Source organism: Mauremys reevesii, linkage group 20 (assembly GCF_016161935.1).
Source record: "Mauremys reevesii isolate NIE-2019 linkage group 20, ASM1616193v1, whole genome shotgun sequence".
NCBI classification, from domain to species: domain Eukaryota; kingdom Metazoa; phylum Chordata; order Testudines; family Geoemydidae; genus Mauremys; species Mauremys reevesii.
In genome coordinates, this window is record NC_052642.1 from 7,149,566 (window position 1) to 7,173,123 (window position 23,558).

At 42.6% G+C, this 23,558-nt stretch overlaps 1 long non-coding RNA gene across 1 annotated transcript in view; it reads right to left on the reverse strand.

Annotated features, from left to right (window-relative positions):
- Nucleotides 1–5,747: 5,747 nt before the first annotated feature.
- LOC120387522 overlaps nucleotides 5,748–23,558 on the reverse strand; it is a 98,704-nt gene continuing 80,893 nt past the window's right edge. Inside the window, exon 3 of the long non-coding RNA XR_005590216.1 lies at nucleotides 5,748–5,890. This is a non-coding gene — a long non-coding RNA (uncharacterized LOC120387522). The remainder of the gene's footprint in view (nucleotides 5,891–23,558) is intronic.

Below are 23,558 nucleotides of genomic sequence, written 5' to 3' on the forward strand. Positions count from 1 at the left end.
CCTCCGACTGTCACTCCTAACTGCCACGGAACCTTCCGGTCCCAACGTTCCATGGAGCCCTTGGGATGGTGGCGTTCAAACTGGCACTGTTAAGTCAAAGCGCTTGTGATGTTTACAGTCTCACTTCTTGGGCAGGCTCTACCAAGCATAAGGAGGGTGGTCTAGTGGTTAGGGCAGTAGCCTGCGTGTGTTGTTTGTTTTTTTTTTTTCAAGAGATCTGGGTTCAGTTCCTGCCTTAGCCACGGAACATCTGTGTGATGCTGGACAAGTGGTTTAATCTCCCATGTGCCTTAGTTCCCCATCTACAAAATGCTTCCTAACCTCACAGGGGTGTTGTGAAGATAAAATCCATTAGTGATTGTGAGGCACTATAATAATAATGAGGCCCAAGTAAGAAACAAACTAGAAGAACTCAAGGAGAGGAGGGAAATCAGATGTGTATATACAATTAGTTCAAAATACACTTCCCCCACCCATAACTTTTAACTATATTCACTTTTGGCAAGGGCTTGAAAAGTGAGTGATTATAAAAATCCCCATTATCTTGGGAGGGAAAACAGAAATGTTTATTAAATTTAAACAATAGACATCAATTCAACCCGTCATGCCCCCTCAGAGCAGGGAGAGAGAATAACCAGGAGTCCCTTCTCCTTCCAGCTAAGTTTCTCAGTCCACTTCTTTCTTGGCCCCTTGCTTTCTCTTTCCCCTTGTTCAATTGCTTTCTCCTTTCACTCTCTTCCTTTTTCTTTCCTTGCCTCCTGTCACCGTTCTTCTCACACACGTTCTCTGGCTCCCTATTAACGTCCCCTCTCTGCTTTTTTCCTACCTCTTTCCTCCCATCTCTCTCGGGGGTGTCCCTGCTGCTGTCACTGCCCTCAAAACCCTCCTTCTCTCCCCAGCTCCAGCTTTCAGTCACTCCTAAGTGCTCTGGGTCACATGCCATGCCTTGTCTGTTAAAGGGCACTTGTATCATTCTGCTCACTGTTAAACAGCAGGAGTCAAAGGGGAAAGATTTTCACTCCTGTGTCTTTGTTACAATGCACCTTAGGTGCTTAGATACCACAAGACAGATGCCCTGATTCTCCTCTCACATCAGTATACAAAGTGACTGCACTGAAGTTGATAGTTATCCTGGGGCTAACCTGGTATATACAAGAGGGAGTAAAACAATACATAGATTAGATACCCTGCTTCTCCTCTGATATAGATGTCAAACAATGGTAACTTCACTGACATTAATGGAGTTAAACTGATGTAAAACTGATGCGAGAAGTGACTCCGGCAAATAGAGACAGAGTGAGTAAAATAATAGCCAGCTAGAGAGAGTAAGACACTGAAGAAAAAGGCATGTCGTATACTGCCTTTGCATGGATGTCATAATGTTGCCATCAAACTTTGACTGTGATATACAATCTAGATGCCACAAAATGCTATAACCTTTACTTTTGCCACCTAATAACTTTAGCATGACCTGATGATGATCAGCACAAGAATTGCATGATAGTTGGCCCTGTTATAATACATGACATTTAGGATATCTGCAATGATCCCTCCTGAAATAATCCATCAGATTTATCTTTGGGACCTGGCCTTGTTTCAGAAACACAACTGTGATTCAGATTACATTATCAGTAGTTGTTGAGTTTTGATGCAGATGAAACAGCAATTCCAGATGAATATATAAAGTAAGGAACTAGGCACATTGAGGAGAATTTGTGGGTGCACTGCATCCACTTTATGCTGGCAGAGCTGGTGTAGTGGCCCACAGGAAATACCCCATGTAGAAAGCCTCCCCTTTGGAAGTCTGTGCAGCAAGGGGCATTCTGGGGGGTAGGAGAGGGTGGTGGTGCATTCATATTTTCCTCTATTCTCAGGTGCCCATAGAAGCTTTGTAACGAGGGACCCTTAAGTCCTAAGGGACTTAAGCACATGACAAAAGTTACACATACCTAAAATTAAGCCTGTGTACTTGAGCCCTGCTTCAGCAGTCCAGCCATAAGTCCCATTTTAAAATGAAGGTTATAGAAAAACTAGAATAATAAAACATCAAGAAAAAGAAATGTTCAAGGGCACAAAAGCTGGAGGAAACAAATATCATTTGATTGTGAAGTGTTTATATATGCAATTTGTGAACTCGTATGAAGCCAATAACTGAATTTTTCAGACTGTAGCTGTCACACAGGCATGAAACAATTCCTTTGTTTATCCTTCTCAAGGTTCTTTTGGTGAGGAGAACACATCGCAGTTTAGATACTTATTTTAGCCTTTTATTTATTTTTAATAGCTTATTATTTTGTTGCTTATCCTTGGTGTTTTTTGTGTGCACTCTAAAATGGAAACGTTGCTTATAGGTGATTGATAGAATAACATTTTTCTGGCTTATGATTTCAGCAAGATTTCATTTTAAACTTTGTTCTTATCATTTGAACATATGTGATTTATTTATAGGATCTGACTCTTACACCAACATAAATTAGGAAGACTCACATCAAAATCAATGTAAACCCAGTATAATAGAGTGAATGTCACGCTCCATGTATATATTAGATTGTATATGATCCAACTGGATTCTTCACGTTATTGGAATAATATTTTTCAGATCTAATGCCAAGCTGTTAACTAAATGAAAACCAATAAGGAACCAATCCTGAAGTTCTTAGGCAAAAAATTCCATTGAAGTTAATAGAAGTTTTGTCTGAATGAGGACTGCAAAATTGGACCTGGAGTCATAGTCCCAAACCAGACAAAGCAACATATTTTAGATCTGCCTGAGTTGGATTCCTGTAGCTCCATGAGATATTTGAGAGATTGAGTGAGAAGAAGGTAACAGTGAAATATGTCAATTCTGATAAGATCACTAGAGCCAGGCTTGGTGATGCCAACAGAAGCTAGAAATGTTTAAATAAACTTTGTTCATAGTTGTCCTGCATTGTGTTTTATATACTGTAGTTCATGGATCACACAATTGTTTAACAAGAAAAGGCTTCATATTAATTTCATACATAAAATGTTTTTATTAAATATGTTAAATGCTTTTCCTTTTTATATGAACCCAATAAAACATTGATCATAAACCCCTGCCCTTCTGCTTCATTTTCAATTTCTACTGCGGCTTTTGTAAGTCAATTTCGACTCTAAGAACGTTGTGGGATATGATTATGAGACAGATTTAATTTGTGAAGACTGTCATCCCAATTCTTCTTTTGTTCACACTAGTTTAAATCAAGACTAACTCTGTTGAAATCACTGGGGTAACACACTGGTGTAAAATAAAACTGTTAGGCCAGATCCTTAATAGGTGTAAATGGTTGCAGTTCCATTGACGTCTGTGGAATTGTGCCCTTTTACACCAGCTGAGGATCTGGCCCATTGACGTCATTGGAGGGACTAATTTTGCCCATTGTGTTAAACTATTTCCCGATGTTTTGCATTACGAGTTCTTCTCCATGTTGCCAAATTCTTCTCTCCAATTCATAGTATGTCTGTCTGTTACATATGGTGCACAAACTCAGTGCAGAGACCTTCCATTGAGTTCAGCTGGAGTTCCATACGTGGAGTGAGTGCTGAGTATACAGCAAAGATCATAAGCATGGATCAGAGAGAAACACTTTGCCAACAGCCCCAAGGAGTTATTTCAGAAGCTACAGATTGCCAAGACACAAGGGCATTCTTTCCAGGGCCCTTCCTCCTTACCATATGCCATATGGCATAGAAAGCACTGTGGTGGCCCTACACTGTTCAAGGCTTCCTCTATGCTGGTGATTCTTCGATAGCTGGCTATGCTGGCTGTAGGGCAGCAAGTGGAAATTAGCTAAATTCTTAGGGCATGTTTCTATGCTCATTTACACAGAGTTTACCCTGTGTAATGCCACTGAATTCAGTTGTATTACTCCTGATTCACACTGGAACAAGAGGAGAAGCAAGCCTCAAGCCCAAATTTGCATATGAAATGAAAAAAGTTGTAGATGCAAGCAAGATTTTTTTGTCTAATAATGCAACAAATCTTGTAGCTGAAATTTACATACTTCTTGATTCATGAAATTATGAGCAGCTGCTATTTTGCTACATTCTTATATTGAAAAGGCAGCATAGAAAAGAACAGACACATTAGGCAAACTCCATCTGCCCCTCACGTCTATCACTTTCCTTCACTCTCTCCTTCGCCAAACAGGATAAAACGGCATAATCAGATGTCTTGGTTTGCCAGGGACAGTCCCTGAATTTATATAGCTGTCATCCAAGATGGGATTTTTGTTTTTAAATCAACTTCTTAACATGGTCTCCTGTTCTCCCTTGAAATGTTCAAGGATTTTCAAAGAATATCCCAGAACACAACAGATCTTCAAGCAGAGAATAATCTTACACAAAGCTAATAGATCTTTGAAGATGCCTGAAACTCTTCAGACATTTCCTTTTAGAGGTTTTAAGAATCCTGAAAAAGAATGATTTTGGTTAATTATGACTTCCTATGATTTTCTTTATTTTATTGTTTACTGTTATTATTCTAAATATTAGAGAGAAAGTTAGGGTTTTTTTTCCTGGTTAAAATACAGGATGAGGAGTCAGGAGACCTGACTTCTATTCCCTGCTCTGAGAATTGTTTAGCATAAGGAGTTAACATGTTGGAAGAGAGACCATTCAAGGTGAAGTGGGCATTTAACATCTTTGCAGTTGTAAGACAAAGGAAGGTTAGTGGGTTATAAAGACTTGGTTTACAGGACACTGGCACTTTTGTTGGTAAAACTTTTGTTGGTCAGGGTCTGAAAAAAACACCTCCCCCGACTGACAAAATTCCACTGACAAAAGTGCTGGTGTGGACAGAGCTATGTCGGCTACTGCTGCTGATTGCAGGTGGTTAATTATGCCAGCAGGAGAGCTCTCTCTCATAGACATAGAGTGGCTACACAGGAGACATTACAGTGATGCAGCTGCTGCAGTAAGCTGGGCTGCTTTAAGGTCTGTAGTGTAGACAAAGCCTTAGGGTGACATAAGGCAGCTTACATCAACCTAATTATGTCAGTTTCCTCATTACAGCCTTGCTCCTGTGGATGTAGTGCCATACTACACTGACATAATAACTCCACCTCCATGAGAGATGTAGGGTTTATATCAGAGTAGTTAGGGAGACTCAGTGTCTGTGTAGACACTAAGGGTTACTTATATTGGCTGTTGGCTGTCATTCTTGTCAACTTCATGGCTCCTGCTGGAGACATGAAATTGACAGGAAAGCCCAGCTGCCACCTGGGCTCCTCACTTCCTGCTGGCAGCTCTGCTGCCCCCCAGGGGGTTCTAGTTCCCCATTCCCAGCTGGGCTGCTGCCCGTGCTCCCCACTCCCTACTCTGACCTGGGCTGCAGACCGGGATTCTGGCTCCCAGCTCCCTGCTTGGAGAATGGTTTGGGTTAGCGCTTATTTATATTCATGAATGAAAATCCCAGCTCCAAACACCCCCAAACTCCAGGGAAGTTTAGAGACAGATTCCGATCCACACTTTCGGGAAGTGGATCCACTTTGTGTCTCAGGGCTGTCTCTGATAACCTGAATTAAGGAAATTCTTAATTAAGTAGCTGCACTTGCTTAACACTGAATAAATGTTGTGTCAGCATTTCCAATGTGCAACCTTCTTTTTTCAGAGATTTAGAACTTGGCCATGACTTCTAGAAGCGGGTGCATCCAAAGTTGTACATGAATGTTTGATTGGGTCCCAATGCAGAGAACAAAGCACAATACTGTACCTGCATAGAAACTTATATGCATTCTTCTGGCTCTGACACAGTCAACTATCAGGCACTTTGATACATCCCAACCCTTCAACATGTATTTTTCTAGCTCTGCTCATTATCTGAGCTCTCATTCAGATGCTCTCAGCACAGATGCCTTCCTCATCAGCTCTGCATTAAAACATACAGTAAGTGAAATTCTGCCATATGTTAATACATATGTTTCAGTTTCAATAAACATTCACTGCATTTTTTTGCTAGAAATATGAATCAGAGTTTATACCATTATTTTTGCTTTCTATTCAAATATACCAGTGGTTTTAAGTAAGCTGCAATTAAATCAAGGTTAGCTGAGTGCAGTGTAACCTGTCACACAGATGGAAACACATATTGATAGTTAATGGTTCAGCATTTACCTGTTTTTGCTCCATTTACCTGTTTTGGGGTTGGTGGAGTCAATTTGATGGAGACTCCCTGTGATGTTGTATAATGATGGAGAGGCAAATAGCCCAGAGAACTGGTGTAACTAGGATTTTCACTTTGTTCCTACCTCAGATTTTCCCATCTTGCACATTACCATGTGATGATGTCAGCATACTGAGAAAGAGGACACAGATGAGGTGGCTTTCTCCTTTACTGAACTCAAATTGTGATTAGCGAGTTCCCATGGTATATTTCTGGAGAAGGCTCAGTCCATTTTTCATGAGTGTGCTGATTTATTCCACCTGAGAAACTGGTCCAGTAACAGAAAAATGCTCTGGGGTGGAAGGATGAGGCAGTGCAGTCCACCTATGGTTCCAGCATTTGAACCTCATCAATAAAACAGACTGATATTCTTTTCTTAGACCTTTAAAAAGGGATTGCATATGTGACTACAATACTGACTTTTTCTCTCAATTTTGGCTTGGGATTCTTGTGCTGAGACTGGCATCTCCTCCTTCCTTCAGAAGTCAGCATGGTTTTGGCAAACTCCTCATTGACTGCCAATGCCACGATACCAATAATATACCAGCATTGAGAAACTTCTTTTGCTTTCACTGTGGAAAAGTGAATTGGCTCTTACATGCCTGGATTTGTTCAGTTACATATGTTATGAACATTTAAAAAAAAGCACAAGGCTTTTTTTTTATTATTGTTGGTTCATTTTTCATAAAATGTCTCAGGCATTTGAGAAATAAATAATCTTCCACTTACAATGGGTATAAATTCCCAAGAGACCTAAGGGTGCTAGCATGTATGTGCCAAGCCTTGATCTCCTCCAGGGGGATTAATTTGTATATATTGCCTGTAATTATAGGTTGATAATTATATAATTCACAGTCATCATTTGTGAATGACTGGGCAAGCTGGCAATGTGGAAGGGTGGGACCATATCATAAGCTAATAAAAAAAGTAATTATTTCTTTCTGATCTAGCTTTTGCCTTCCCAGTCAAATTGGGACATTGTGCAATAATTAAAGATGCATGAACCTCAAAACACTCGGAGGTTCCGATTAGGTGAGATAAGTATCACAATGTTTGGATGTCTAGTCAGTGCTCAGCTGAACTGCTTTAAGTCTGGAAATTGAGGGCTGCTGTGAGAACAAGGTGCAACAGTTCTCAGGGCATCCAGGACAGTGAAGCACCTTGTTGCCCCTCTGCTTTCAGCATGAGGTAGTCTTGCTTGTGCTTGGCTGGATGTCAGCTTCCTAGCATCACCAGCTTTTCAGCCACTCAAGCACTCTCCTCGGGGCTATGTCAACCCTCTCTTTGCCTTGCGGATTAACAAAACCTCCAGCCCCTGACATCAGCTACTCACAGAAATTCCAGATCCTCTGCTCTCAAAGGAGCTGTGTACCCCAGTTTTACCTTAAACCACTGCTTCTGTAAGCCACACAGCACTTGTGAGCACTTATAATAAAAAAGGAGGTTTATTTAGGAGAGAATAAAGATTTAACAAGAAATGAGAGAAAGTGATAGAAACAACTGTGTAGCGGTGCCTTCTCCTGGCCCCTCCACAAACTCAGTCAGAGACCAACTGAAGTGCAGCACCTGTGTCCTTTTATTGTTTGTGTCGTTTCCCACCACCTATTATTTACAGATATCTACAGAGACCAACACTCTGGGAGACTACTAACTTCCCAACCGGCAGGAATCTAGAGCCCACATTGCTCCCTTTCCTGTCTCCCCCTGTTTCTTAGCCAGCTTTATAGGGCAGGCTACCCAGGCCTGCAGGTGGATCCACTCTGGTAATTAGGGCATGGCCCCCGAGCCAGCCCAACTAAGACCCTTCTTCCTCTGGAACAGGGCTAACAGGGGCCTGGCTTGTTTCTCCTAGCCACCACCCTGTTACAAACTGGTTACAACACAAACAAAATAATAAAATGTGAACCTGGGTTTACCCGTATCAATAGTTATCTTTCCTATGCAATAAAGTAAGTTTTCCCCCAAAAGTTCAGTCTGTTAGAGAGGTTTTTTCCACAAGAACTAGGATCCAAATATTCATGAAAGCCTGCCCTGCTGTTCAAGGAATTTCCTCAGTGAATGGATAAGAGTGTTTTCCCCTACACTCTGTTATACAGAAACAGCCTTTTGTCTTTATTCATAGCGAGGGTGATCTCCTACCTGCTATATCAGTCCTTTTCACCTCCAAATGGTTTTGATCCTTTGCAATTGTCCTTGATAGTTTTCCATTGACTGTTCTGGGATGTGGCCAGAGTAGACAACAGACCCTTGCATTGCCACGCTAGCTGACTAGGAAGGAGTAACAACTCCTGCTTGCTTGAATGAACCATCACTGAGTTGTATTACTCCCAGTGACTAATCTCCAAGTCCATCATTTCAATATAAATACATTATTCCTTAAATATTACTTGTACATACATCTTGCACTGATTATCAATCTTGACAAGTTACAAGCTTTCTGTGGATATCTTACAGGATATTTATCCATAAAGACTAATATAAGACGTGTCTGGTGTAGTAAGTTTGTCAGGTCTGAGGTGAGTGTTGTTACAAGAATAGTCTTTTTCATGGTATTTCTTTTATTTCCCAAGTGTCAAGCTGTCTAGAGTGGCTTATGACCATGAGTTCCAACCTCAGGGCAGACTGTTAAGAAACAGGGTGCAAATCCCAAATTGGTTGCATGTTCTGGAATTAGATTTCACCAACCTAGTATCAAGTGTGAACTCCTCAAGCACTACCACAGCTTTAACCGGGAGTCATAGACAGCCCCCTTGGGTACTCCAGTCTATCTTGCCACCGAGGCAAGCCTGCCTTTGTGATAGATGGTCCCTTACACCAAAAATCACAACAATATAGAGGTTATTTCCAGTCCCAAAGGATCAATCACTTACCCCAGGTAAATAGTACCTTAGATCGGTCACCAAAGACGATGTTTGTAGCCAATCCTATAATAAACTAACTGAAGATTTGTTAACTAAGAAAAAGAAATGGGCGTTATGTACAAGGTTAAAGCAGGTAATATACACACACAAATGAGTTACAGTCTTAAGTGTCAAAAAGTTATAGAAGCTGCTGTCATGTGCAAGCTCTAGATGTTCTTTATGGCTAACCAAAGCTAATCAGCTTGAGGATTCCTTGCTTATGCTTAGAAATATTGCCCTCTCCAAATTTCAAGCAGCACAGAGATACTTATCTTTCACGACAGGGATTTTTATTCCCTTCCCCCAGAGTTCAAACTGTGATGGGACGAGGGTTTTACACATCCTCTCTTCACGGTTGTGGAGGGGAGCAATCAACAAAGTCTATTGTCCAGTGATGTTCCACAATGGTTTGTCTGGTGTCTATAGGCCTTCATTGTGGAGCAGGAGATGAGACCTCTTGTGATAAACTAGAATTTCACATGCGGTAATGCTTCTCTCCTGACTATGGGGTTTTCCAGTTTCATAGCAAACAGTTTTATAGTTACAAAGCAAACAAATATTACCTTATAGCATGGGATACTAATCTTATAAGAGAGAGATTAACACATGCAGCAACTCACAAACATTTCATAAAGTCCAAATACTAAACACATTCTTATAAACTTAACATCTATTTTAACAAAGCTAACACAGAGGTGAGCCAGACTGGTTTCCAGCTATGCATTTGTCAATGCTCATAAGGCCTAGGGGCCTTGGCATGAGCTGACACTGGTCTGCCAGCATCATACCAGGTTACTGGGAGCTTGAATCTAAGCACTAAGGCTCAATTTGAGCCTTATACAGCACATTTTTGCTGTGAGTGCAATTCACCTCCGTACAGAGGCCCAGAACAAGGCTTATGCACTACTTGAAGTCCCACTTAAGTCTCATTGTTTCCTTGTACTCCTCCTTCTATCTGTATCAATCGGTCATATCTTGTCTTACATTTAGACTGCAAGCTTTTTGTTCTATGACTGTACAGCGCCTAGCACAATGGGGGAGTGGTCCATGACTAGGGCTCTTAGGCACTATTTCAATACAAATAGTAAATAAATAATAGCTCATAGAATATCAGGGTTAGAACCTCTGCTCAAAGCAGGACTAATCCCCAGACAGATTTTTGCCCTAGATGGCCTACTTCAAGGATTAAACTCACAACCCTGGGTTTAGCAGGCCAATGCTCAAACCACTGAGCTATCCCTCCCCATAAGAATAATAATTATTAATAATATCTCACATAAGCCCTAAAGATAAGATGAAACAAAAACCCTTTTGTTTTTTTTTATTATAAAGCTCACAAAAGGCTCCGTTTTCTTTTCAAGATGTTGAGCTCTCTGATCCAGCAAAGTATTTAAGCACTTGCTTAACTTTGAAGTCAATGGGAACGCTCACATGCGTAACTGTTTTACTAGTTTGAGGACAGTGCTCAGCAGCTTGTAGGATTGAGCCCAAAGCATGTAATCCAGAAATGAACAAATCCAGGCATGTGGGAGCCAATTTAATTGAGCACAGTAAAAGCACAGAAGTTTCTCAATACTGGTAAATTATTGGTAGCTAGGCATTGGCAGTCAATAAAAAGCTTGCAGAAACCATGCTAATTTCTTAAGGGAGGAAAATATGTCAATCTTGGCACAAGAATCCCAAGCCATGATTGAGAGAAAAAGCCTGCTTTGCAGTGACTCATACAATCCCTTTTTAAAGGTCTATGTGAAACATATTTGTCTTCTGATGGAGTTCAATTGCTGGTACTATAGATGGGGCACCTTGCCTCCTCCGTTGAGTCCAACATTATGTTTATAAAGTAGAGATTCCAGAAGGCAAAACTGCGGAGCTGTTTTTCTTTGTTAAATGAATAAGGTTTAAGTAGAACTTAAGTGGTAGATAGGCCTTCTGCATAGGGATGAATAGCACCCTATAGATCATTCGCACAGTATCAATCTCCTAAAGTTCTTTCCAGCACAAACCAAACCACTGTAAAATCGGGGGCGGGTTGTTTAGGCCTGGCATTCCTTGTGTAGTTCTGGTGATCTACAGAAAGATCTTCCTAGTACTTTTCAACCAATAGTTCCGATCCAGCACAAACCCCGCAAATTATGCATTTAAATAAGGGCTCGGTCCCTCAAGGTGCTAAGCATTCTGACCCCCATTCAGCAAAGCACTTCAGCATATCCTTGATTTAGGCATGTCAGTAGTTTCATCAGTTTCAACGGGACTGCTCACATGAGTAAAGATAAACATGTGCCGAGTGCTTTGTTGGATCAGGGCTGGAGTGCTCAGCACCTTGCAGGATCAAGCTGCTAGGCCCCAGTTCAGGAATATAATTCATCACATGCTTAACTTCAAAGGGATTTAAGCATGTGCTTAAAATTAGGCATGGTCTTAAGTAACGTCCTGGAAAGGGATGCTTTCCTGAATCAGGGTTGTAATGTGCAGACATTATGACCCCTCATAAAAGGTTATGATTCATTTCACATGGAAGTTTGAATGAAAGCAGGGATTTTGTCTGAGTTTTGAATGAAGATTCAGGTAGAGTCTTGTTCAGTCTGTGACCTGATCACTTAAGATCAAGCTCTTGGCCCAAGATTTTCTGACAAAGCCTTTCCCAAGAATTTCAAAAGATCATCTGCTCCATGACCAATTTGCCTTGCTGCTTCTGAAATAGGACCACCTCTATATTTTTGCTAGATCAGGAGTTCTTAGCCTGGCAATCCCAAACTTGCCAGAGGATTATGCCACTCTGCTCTTCCCATACAGCTAGATCAGACTATGTGGGTGTCCCAGTATGGAAAAAGGGGTCCTGGTATGGAAAAGGTTGAGAAGCATTATTCTAGACTACAGTAGGCACATGGTAGCACCCAGAACAGTTAAAATTACAAAGCAGTTTCCATTATATTTTCAGTCCCCAACTGCTGAAAAAAATTATTTTTTGCAGTGAAATTGTCCATGTTTGGATCTAGATTGGGATGGCCAAATTTACAGATCTTCTGAGAATCTTCAGAAGTCCAAGATCTGGGATGTGCCTTCCGGGACTCATTGCTTCAGCCCTGCAGGGAGGGGGGGCTCAGGGCTTCAGCCCCGCAGTAGGCACCTGTCTGGAGTCAGGGCTTCAGCCCTGTGGGGAGGGTTAGCCCTATCACCCCACACCCCACCAGGCTCTACAGCTTTCGCCGCGGCCTTCGTCAGGGCGCGGCGCCCGGGGAGCGCCCGGAGCAGCGAGCTCGGGCATGAGGCATGGCAGCAGGAGGGGTCGGTGGCGCTGGCCCCCGGCCCCCTCGCGGCGGCGGATGCGGATCGCGGATCGGCTTGCGAGCGCCTCGCGGCTGACTGCGGGCGGGAGTCCAGCCCAGGCGCGCGGGCTCCCTCCAGTCATGCATGCCCGCGGCCGGGTCGTCGGTCCGGGGCTCCGGTGGACCCGCATGAGCATGAGGCGGGCATCGCCCGCCCCCCAGCCGCGCCCCCCTAGATTTGGCCGCCCTAGGCACCAGCTTGTTTTGCTGGTGCCTAGAGCCGCCCCTGACCCCACCGCAGGGCAGAGACCCTGAGCTCCCCACCCTCACAATCTGGTAGGCAGAGAATGTGGGGGGTCTGGGTTCTGCAAGCCACACTTTAAATATAGAAGAGCCACATGCAGCTAACAAGCCACAGTTTGGCCACCCATGGTCTAGATCAAAAAAATCTGTTTGAGTTTGTGAGTGCATGTAAAAATGGAATAAAATTCCCCCAGCAATTTCTAAGTATTGCAAGAGTTAAATAAATACACCTTTTCTGTTTTTGTTTAAATATTACCACATTTTCCCTCACCATACAGATAACTCAATTGAAATATTGCAGAATTTTGACACCTGATACTTGGCAAATAAACAGTCCTCACTGAGGGGTTTGTCCATAGCCCCACTAGGGAAAAAATCCTGTCTGGATAACGTTAAAGCTTTGGATGACTGAAAATTGACAACTGCACACATCAGAAGATTTCAGTGATTCAGAGAAGTCTGAGTATTCACATTCACAGACAGGTGCGCTGTGTATGCATGGAATTTCTGTTGCTGCACCTTCTAAATGGACAATTTTTTGTGCATGTCAATAAGCACAAGTTGGCCTGAAGGACTTAGAACAGCTAAAGATCTTTCATAAGTGTACACTTATCACACTATGTTATTAGCTGTTAAAGATCCTGATTCAGCAAAGCATTAAGCATATGCGTAGTAGTCCCCCTGAAGTCAATAGGACTATTCATATACTTAATGCTAATTACTTGCTTAAGAACTTTGCTGTATCAGGGTCCACGTATTTATACTTCTGTAAAATGGCTTTTGCTTTCCTTTATTTTTAAGGTGGTACAAAAGATAATGTCAACTAAAGGTATTTATGAATAATATTTTGCACTTCTATAATGAATTTATAATGAATTTTGCCTCAAAACAGCCTTGTTAGACAGATGAGTTATTATCTGCATTTAACAGATGGGTAAATTAAGGCATGAACTGATGAAGGCAAAATTTTCAGAAGGGCCCCCTAACTTTGAGTGCCTCTGTTTTTGGGTCCTCAAGCTGACATAGCTGTAGCCTGATCTTTCAAAGGTGCTGACAATCCTCAGCTCCAAGGAAGGGCAGTAATTAGTGGAGATTTACACTAGTGTAATTCTCAGCAAAACTCCCATAGTCAGCAAAAGACAGGAAATGCTAACATTAAGGTGAAAGTCTACTCTGAACAAGGTGCTATGTAGCAATTCCAACACAGTGGGTTTGCTTTGTGGGCGTATTCAGCATGAAATGTGCTGAGTTTAGAACCAAAAATAAGTTTTTGACTGCTTTTACAGAGCCAGTGCAGCTCTGAGAGAGTGATCTGGATTCTATTTCATCTTGTACCTCATCAGTATGTTAGTAGTATGTTCCCAACAGTTTATAGGTGTGCCACCCCACCGAGAGCAATGAGGCTACACAGATGTCAGCGAGGCCCTATTTGAAATCGAAAAACTTTTGTTTCTGGGAACGAGACGAAGAGGAAAAGAACCCAGGCTGACTTTCAGATCTCCAGTTGAGTTCATAGGGTTGGCGATCAGAAAAATAAAGTTTTTTACTTATCAGGTGAGCACATTGGATATGGAATCATTGAAAGACAATAATATATAACCACATAATGCTATCTTTGCAGTCAATTTCCAGAGGGGAACTGAACTTCAGAGTTCCAAGAGCAGCATTAACTCAGCTGCACTGCACTGAAAATATATAGTATTTTGTATTGATTTTCCAGTTAAATATGTAGCTTAAGATATTAATATTTATTTTTATTATATATATAATAAAACAGTGGTTTTCAAACTGCGGGTCACGACCCATTACTGGGCTGCTGGACGTAAGGCACTGGGTTGCGGCGGCTCTGGTCAGCACCGCTGACCGGGCCATTAAAAGACCTGTCGGTGGTGCTGCCCGGCTAAGGCAGGCTAGTCCCTGCCTGTTCCGACACTGCGCTGTGCCCCGGAAGTGGCCAGCAGCAGGTCCGGCTCCTAGGCGGGGGGGCCATGGGGCTCTGCGCGCTGCCCCCACCCTGAGCACCAGCTGCGCACTCCCACTGGCTGGGAACTTTCAGGGCGCAGCATAGTCCATGGTGCCAGGAGAGGCAGGAAGCACCCCCGCTGCGCCGCTGACTGGGAGCTGCCCAAGGTAAGCCCATGCCCCAATCCCCTGCCCCAGCCCTGAGCCTCCCCTAACCCAGAGCCGTCCTGCACCCCAAACCTCTCATCCCTGGCCCCACCCCAGAGTTTGCACCACCAGCCCATAGCCCTGACCCCGCTCCTGCACCCCAGCCCTCTGCCACAGCCCTGAGCCCCTCCCACACCCCAAACTCCTCATCCCTAGCTCCGTTGGGTTGCGAGCATCAACAATTTTCTTCAACTAGGTCACCAGAAAACATGTTTGAAAAGCACTGCCATAAAACATACAGGAAGTGAAAGGCAGCTGAGTTAATGCTGCTATTGGAACTTTTAAGTTCTGCATTTCCTGATTTTTGCTGACTTTAACTGTAGAACATTAGATTAGGAATAATATATTAGCACAATTTTTAGTGGAAATATATAGTTTGAAATGTCACACCAGCTTCAGCCACTCTTAATAATGATAGGTCTTGGTGTGACTCTTCAGCTAAAAGACAGATCCTCTAGCCTACCTAAGATCACAGCCTCTGTAATTTGAATAATTTTCATAATAATCATGAGCAGTACACTTTACCACTTACATACAAAAGCTGATTATAATGCAGACTTGTCTATATTACCTTAAACATTAAGGATCTGATTCATTTTCCACTGAAGTCAATGGAAAGACTCTCACAGACTTCCGTGAGAATTCGATCAGGCCCTAAGGACCAAGTTCATCCCTGATGTAACATGGCTGACTTCAATAGAGTTATACTAGCGTTTCATTTGGTTTAAAGGCTGTATATACAAACCCTGTCAAACCTCTCTGGAGATGGTGAGCCATTCTGTTAATAATATAGGCCCAATTCAGCAAAGTACTTAAGTACCTGCCTAACTATAAACACGAGTAGTCCCATTGATTTTAATGGGAGTTGACGGCACTCAGCACCTTACAGGACCTGTGTGAGCTATGAGGCCTTAGCTGTTCTGACTGCTGCTTCCTAGTTAGGATAAATGGGGTATAACAAGTTGACCAAATACCCAGGAAAGTCTATTTCTGGCACCGCAATTGCCCTTATAGTGGTGCAGGTTTATCCTGAGTTTCAGAATAACTCTGCTCAGAAAAAGCATTCATGGTCAGTCCACAAGTCTTCCAGATGCCTAGCTGAAACCTTTCTGCTCTAGTTTAGTGGCTTACATTCTGTTCATTGCATAATACTCACCAATAAAATAGCTTACATTTATCATGATCAATTTTTCTCCGGCAAGTTCAGACCCTGGTAAAAATAGATCTAAATTCACCTGAATTTCATGTAGCATTTGCTGCGAGCTCAACTCCTGCTTTTCAATTTGCGGCTAGCAAACACCCCTAGTTTAGCAGCTAATCCTACTGACTCGGCCATTATTTTAGTGCTCAGTAGCCATTTCAACCAATTAACTTCAATCCAGTCTGGCAAAAATTCTACTCATCCACTTATCCCTGGCATGTAAATTGTTTTATGATGAATTAGCAAAATAATTGAGATTTCCCATTAATTTTTAATTATCATGGGAAAGGGGGAGGGTGAATAGATTTTGAGTAAAGTACCTAAGTGACCTGGGAGCCTACTCCTCATTTTCAAAAGTGACTTAGGTACTTTAGGAGCCCAAGAATATGTTTACACTGAACTGCAGTGTGGGCTGTGGGGGGTGTGCATTGCAGAATACACCGAAGTATTGCGATCTCATTGCCCCATGGCATGAACTAAAAGGTACTTCATTTGTACGTTAACAAGAATGAGGTACCTTTAAATTCATGTCAGCAGCATTCACAAAGGACAATTAGATCACAGCACTTTGGTGCGCTTTGCAACGCACATCCCGTAGTCCACACCGAGGTGCACTGTAGACACATCTGAAGTCTCTCTATGAGACTTATGCTGCCAAGTGTCTAAGTAATTTAAAAAAAATAGGACTTAGGTGCTTTTGAAAATGTTACCCTTTGTGCCTCAGCTGGTAAACTGGGATGACAATTTTCCAAGACTGTTTTCATTTTAACAGCTACAGTTAGGGTTACATGAGCATTTCTTCCATTGATGTAGGAGTTTAAAATTGGCTACCAACATTTCTTCTGCTGATTAAAAGGAGTGCCTGGGATCACGATGATATACTGCTTCTGGACGCTACAGGAGCACCACTGACGAGCTCTAAAGAGTAAGCTGAGCTGGTGAGTGTCATATCCCAAATTATTGAGAGTGCCTCATATCAAAGCATTGAGAGGGTCACAATGGTGAGGTTCATAACTGTGAGTCTTATTGATCATATCTATGCTACACGTGTATCCACAGAGCACTCCCTAACCACTCAAAATTCCGGCTCAATGTGCCCTGGGCTCAGGGTAAAATCTAGGAGGAATTCTCTGGGGGCAGTCTCTGCTTTGGCTGATGCAAAATACTCGGCAGAATCTCCAGAAGGAACACAAAATCTTAATACTGAATGAAAAGAGAATAAAGGAATAACATAAGAACATAAGAATGGCCCTACTGCGTCAGACCAAAGGTCCATCTAGCCCAGTATCCTGTCTTCTGACGGTGACCAGTGCCAGGTGCCTCAGGGGGAATGAACAGAACAGGTAATCATCAAGTGATCCATTCCCTGTCGCCCATTCCCAGCTTCTGGCAAACAGAGGCTAGAGACACCATCCCTGCCCATCCTGGCTAATAGCCATTGATAGACCTATCCTCCATTAATTTATCTAGTTCTTTTTTGAACCCTGTTATGGTCTTGGCCTTCACAACATCCTCTGGCAAGGAGCTGACTGTGCGTTGTGTGAAGTAATATTTCCTTTTATTTGTTTTAAACCTGCTGCCTATTAATTTCATTTGGTGACCCCTAGTTCTTGTGTTATGAGAAGCAGTAAACAACACTTCCTTAGCTACTTTCTCTACACCAGTCATGATTTTATAGACCTCAATCATATCTCCCCTTAGCCATCTCTTTTCCAAGCTGAAAAGTCCCAAAATAGATGGGGGAGGGGGGTAACTTAATGACAGCCCACACATGGTTGTTTAAAACTGATTTTTGACATACAAAAATGTGAACACCTTTAAAATAGGATCATCCCATTTTATATCTTCTCTCTCTCTCTCTCTCCCATATAATTGTAAACAGCTTTGATTTCAAAGAGAAAACCAGGCAATTATTTTATAATGAGAGGTGTGGTCTAGTGATTTGAGCTGCAGAATGGCAGACAAGAACCCCTGGAGTTCTAATCCTGGCTCTGACACTGACACCCGCTGTGACCTTGGGGCAAATCACATGGGGCGCCACTGTCATCGGCTCCTGTATAAGTGCACAAGGTGGGGAAGGTGACCCTTGGCCTGAGGACTCCTGCCTCTTCTCAATACAGTTGCTCCTGTCTCTTTGAGTTGTCTGATTTCTTATCCTTGATTAATACTAACACCGACAAAATTCTCATCCCTGGGGATTTTAATTGGAAGGTTGATTCCCTTTTCTTCTTAGACTTCCCATCATTTTGAGCTTCCTTGGGGTCCCAGCCAGGTCCTCAATCCCTCTCTTCACATGGTCTTAATCTGAGTTTCCTTGGGGCTTGGCTCTTTCTAATTTGAATATTAGGCATCTTGCCATTCAGATGACAGATCACCTCTTTGATGTCTCTAATGATGATGGAGAGGGGGCAGTGAAACCAGGACCTTATGGAGCCATGATAAATTCATCCTCCATCAAGATATTAAGGCTCCAGTAATACCTCTCTTGTATTCTGCAGCATACTGGATCAGGGTCTGCATTCTGTACCAGCCAGATTGGTTCCATGGGGCTCTGTTGCAAGGGAAGATTGCACATTTTAGTGTGTGTGTGACTGTGGAAGAGGTAGGGAGGCAGAGACAAAAATACGGTGTGGGAGTTTTGATTCTTGGAAATAGTTACCTTGCAAATGGAAAGAGCTTAGAAGGCTTCACTGAAAAAGTTTCCCAGTGGAGAGGACACCATTTCCTCACTTAACACAGCTCTCCCTTGGCTGTGACTTTCTGCCATAAAGATGCATAATAATAATGGCTAGCACTACTTCAGTGCTTTACAAACGTTATCTAATTGAACCTCACAAGTCCATTCTGAGATAGGTACGTTTTAAGATTGATTTTACAGATGGGAAACTGACACACACACAGAGAGATTAAAGGTATTATTTTCAAAAGCACATACGTGACTTATGAGCGCATTGACTTTCAACAGGACTTGTACTTCTAAGTCACTTAGGCACATTTGAAAATCCCACCGTCAGTGATTTGCCTGAGGTTTCAAAGTAAATCAGTGGCAAAGCCAGGAACAGAATTATGGAGTTCCTGGCTCTTAGTCCTAAACTCAATCCATGGCTGCCTTTTGGCTGCCACTTGTGCTTCTGGTAAAAGCCTCTGGGGGAAAGGTGGTGTGGCAAAATATCTTGTTAACCAAGATAATTGAAAGGGGCAAGTGCACTAATTAGTGCTGAGTCCACATACAAAGCATCATTTGCAAGCAGTGGCCTGGTACCATCCCTGTATTGCACCTGGCACAGCAAACCCAAGGAACCCATTGTGCAATTCTTTTTATTCATATTCTAGTAGCAGCCAGAGCCCCCAACCAGGATCAAGGCCATTATGCTGGGTGCTATACAAACGCGTATCCCTGCCCGGAGGATCTTGAAGTCTTGTAAGCAAATCTCAAAGATATTTTCTTAATGTGAATTTAGTGCTGACTTGACAGCCTTGGAGACTGAAATTCTCTATTTATCTGCCAAACAGGCACGGCACGAGTTTCAACAGTGCAAGCTTCCCACACAACACCCTGTTAATAAGCTTGACACACAGTGATCTTCTCCTGAGCAGAAAGGTTAGCCTAGCCCCCTGCCCATTCAGTCCTTGATCTTTCTACTAAAGCTGCCAGCCAGTACCAGTGATGGTTATGGTGACATGAACACTGATCAACCGGACCAAAACCTATTGCCTCATTTCACACAGTCCTCTTAATAGCCATTAAAAAAGAACAAGTTTTATTCATTACAAACCAGGATTAGATATGAACTGTTGACCTCCAGCAGAAAGTCTCTGTATCCCACTACAGGTGAGAGAGCTTGAAGAAGAAAAAAAAGAAAACATGAAGTGATTTACTTTCTAACCCTCAGCATGCCATGGGAGTATCAGCTGAACAGGCAGGTAACATCTGCAAGATCTTTGATATTCATTTTTGCTGTAAACTCTGGTTGATGGAATAAAACTGGAGATTGTAAGCCACTACCCACTCTCAGTTACATCCACACTAATTAATAGGAAGCAGTGTGGTCTAGTGGATAGAAACTCACCTCGGAGTCTGACAAAGGCTCACTGTGTGACCACAGGCAAATCTATTCCCGTCTCTGTGCCTCTGTTTTCCCATCTGTAAAATAGGGATACAGTACTGATATTTACCTTCCTTTGTAAAGTGACTTGAGATCTATGGCTAAAAGAACTAGATAAATTCATGGAGGATAGTCCATCAATGGCTATTAGCCAGGATGGGCATGAATGATGTCCCTAGCCTCCGTTTGCCAGAAGCTGGGAATGAGCGACAGGGGATGGATCACCTGATGATTACCTGTTCTGTTCATTCCCTCTGGGGCACCTGGCACTAGCCACTGTCAGAAGACAGGATACTGGGCTAGATGGACCTTTGGTCTGACCCAGTAGGGCCATTCTTACGTTCTTATGTTAAAATGGACCATATAAATATTATTACTCAAGGCATCTGGAAATAGAGTTTGGCCCAGTGATTGTTTATTCACAGAATGTTTTCCACGGACAATTTATTACCCACTCTTTCACCCTCTCACCAGTTAAGACACATTCAGAAACCAGCTTTAAATTAGAAGAGGAACTAACCTGATGTCCTGTCGTAAGAAGAAATGGCTTGGCAGCTGGAATACAGTAGTGATGGGAGGGGTGGAGGGACTATGAATAGTTGCCCAAGACTATTCCTTTTCCATTTTATGTCCCCTCTCCCATAATCTTTTCAGGTTCTGCCCAATAGCCTTACACCCTTTTTTGTCCATCTCCAGTTCACCCTTAGTGGACAGGTTTTCTACTTTCCCCTTTTTTGGTTGGAACCACATGCTCCTACCACTCTTAGATTGGTTCTCTGGCCTACAGCCCTCCTATTCCCCAGCTGGGTTAACCCAACAGGCCACCTGGGTTTAGCACCCATAAGCCCTTCTAGGGTGGTAAGGAGATCCCTCGGTTGGGCTCAGTGGGTGATTGTTTTCACATTGTTGTCACATGTGATGCAATTCCACTCATTTGCATGATCTCTTTTGCTTGACTCATGTATTTGTCATCAGTTTGGCTGGATTGTGGTCTACGAAGGAGTCTGGGATAGTAAGTTGAGTGAGGCCATAGCTGGCTTCTGAGCATGCTGTTTGGATTCACTTAACACTGCTGAGGTTATATGTATTTTGGTGATTCACACCATAATTTACAGATCGTCATAGCTTTTCAGTAAAAAATCTGTTTTCAAGAGGTCTTCACCCCGTGGGAATCACATACAACCATGCTGCTCCATCAATCCAGGACATTCCGAAAAATCCATAGCCACATACAGCTTCATGGCTGTCCTTCTGCTGCACACCAGGGCCACTGGGAAATGCACGAATAGTCCAAGAATAGAACTCAGATCTTCTTACTCTGACTGCATCATCCCTTATCTGAGGTGAAGGAGACTCTTGTAGCTGTTGGCAGCGTAGAACCTATGACACACAGTTGAGCAGTTCTGATTCCCTCCACAGAGGGCTGTGTGTGTAAACAGTTCATTACACTATAATACAAAATCAATGTGAGTTATCCAGGGCAAAACTGCTTCCATTGACAATCTTCAACTCATGGTACTGAAGGCGGAGTAAAATCAGCATGAAATCAATGACAGGAACTGTTACAATTTCGTGGGACTGCAATAAACTACCAAACCCTAAATAACTGGGTAGTGGATTCTGACAAAAGCTTTCAGTAAAAGCCTCACATGGGGGAAAGCTAGTTGTGTGTAAGCCAGGAGACACAAAGACAGAAGTTGATTTACTTTATTCTGTCAAGCTAAGGGTTTACTTCACAGGTCTTACATTTTCTACTTTTTTCCTTTTTTCCAATGAAGACACAATGTTTATTTACACAAGGATACCACCAGAGTCACTGATAGAATCTGATACAGAGAGAGAGATGTTTTTCTTTCTTGATGTTCTTTTGTTGCTGGAAGATTTATTCTTGCCACTAAGATTTTTATATGAAATGCTATTTTGTTATAAGTGCTATCATCTTGTATTGTAATTATTATTTTGTTTTTTCCCACCCACACAGAAAATTGTTTGCATTATATTCCATCAAGGATACATTTTAAGTTAGCTCTGCTATTCATGAATAATGTAAATTGACAAGAACTATTATGGAGGGGAATTGACAAAGAAGCAGGGAGGGATAGTTCAAGGGGGGAGGGATCGCTCAGTGGTTTGTGCATTGGCCTGCTAAATCCAGCATTGTGAGCTCACTCCTTGAGAGGGCCACTTAGGGATCTGGGGCAAAAATCAGCATTTGGTCCTTCTAATGAAGGCAGGGGGCTGGACTTGATGACTTTTCAGGGTCCCTTCCAGCTCTATGAGATAGGTATATCTCCATATATTTATATTTTTTATTTAAGCAGAAAGTTAAGTGATTCCCTTTCCCTCAATGGCTGACTGACATCTACCTGTAAGTACATTTGATTTTAACACAATCAGATGAATCTCTTCAATGCTGGATTGGGACTGAGGCAGCTGGAGTTCAGACAAAAGAGAAATGCCCTCACCCGACCTTTCTAGGGAGGGCTCTCTCTGCATGACGGCATTTCAGAATGTTTTCTTTTTAGTCCTTGCATCAGTCTGCCAAACTCTTTCCTTGTTTCTATATCTATAATCCAAATAGATATAACAATGCTCCCTATAGCTGTCCAGCAATATAATACATAGCACTTTTCATCTGCAGACCTCACAGCCCTTTAGAAAAGAGGGATCAGTGTTCCTATCCCAATCTTACAGACCTTCAACTGGTGTAAATCAGGGCAGCTCCATTGAAGTCAATAGGACTCCACACCTCATCATCAGCAGCAGTCTTCTTCTCCCCCTTCCTGCAACCCCTGACATTCTCCAGATTATTCCATGGGGGAGGGTCAGGATTTGCAGTCACCCTTGGACTCAGCCAATAATAAACACACAGAGGAACAGACATATGTGTGCAGGATGGCTCCTGCCTCTGTGAATGAAGAGGTTCCCTTCTCCATGGATATCCTGTTTCTGAAGGGTTGGGACACTTCATCTCCTACTGTCTCTATAGCCCCCACAATCTTCTCACCCTTGCAGGAATGCTTTGGGGCAAGTTGTCAGGACAGCCTCACAGTTTTCCCCTTTCTCTGGCCCTAAGTTTCTCCACAGGATGGGAACAGGATCTGGCTCTATCAGAAAATGAGCCATTCCACTGTGTTATTGTTACATATTGTGGGAGATTAGCTTCTGCATTCCCTGCTGCCTCTGATCCTGCTGTGTCTGAGGACTCCAGGGTGCACATACACCATTACTGTGTTGCCAGGCTCCCAATGTCTTTATATACATCATGCATGGGTTTTTAAAGTTTGCTGTGGAGCACTGATGCCTACTGAGAACACCTACTTGCTTCTGGTTATTTTTGCTACAGTTTTATAACAGGCACAAGGACAATAAAAAATGGAACAACTGAGTTTCTATTGGTAACCAGGTGCTGTGGAATTCCCCGGTGCT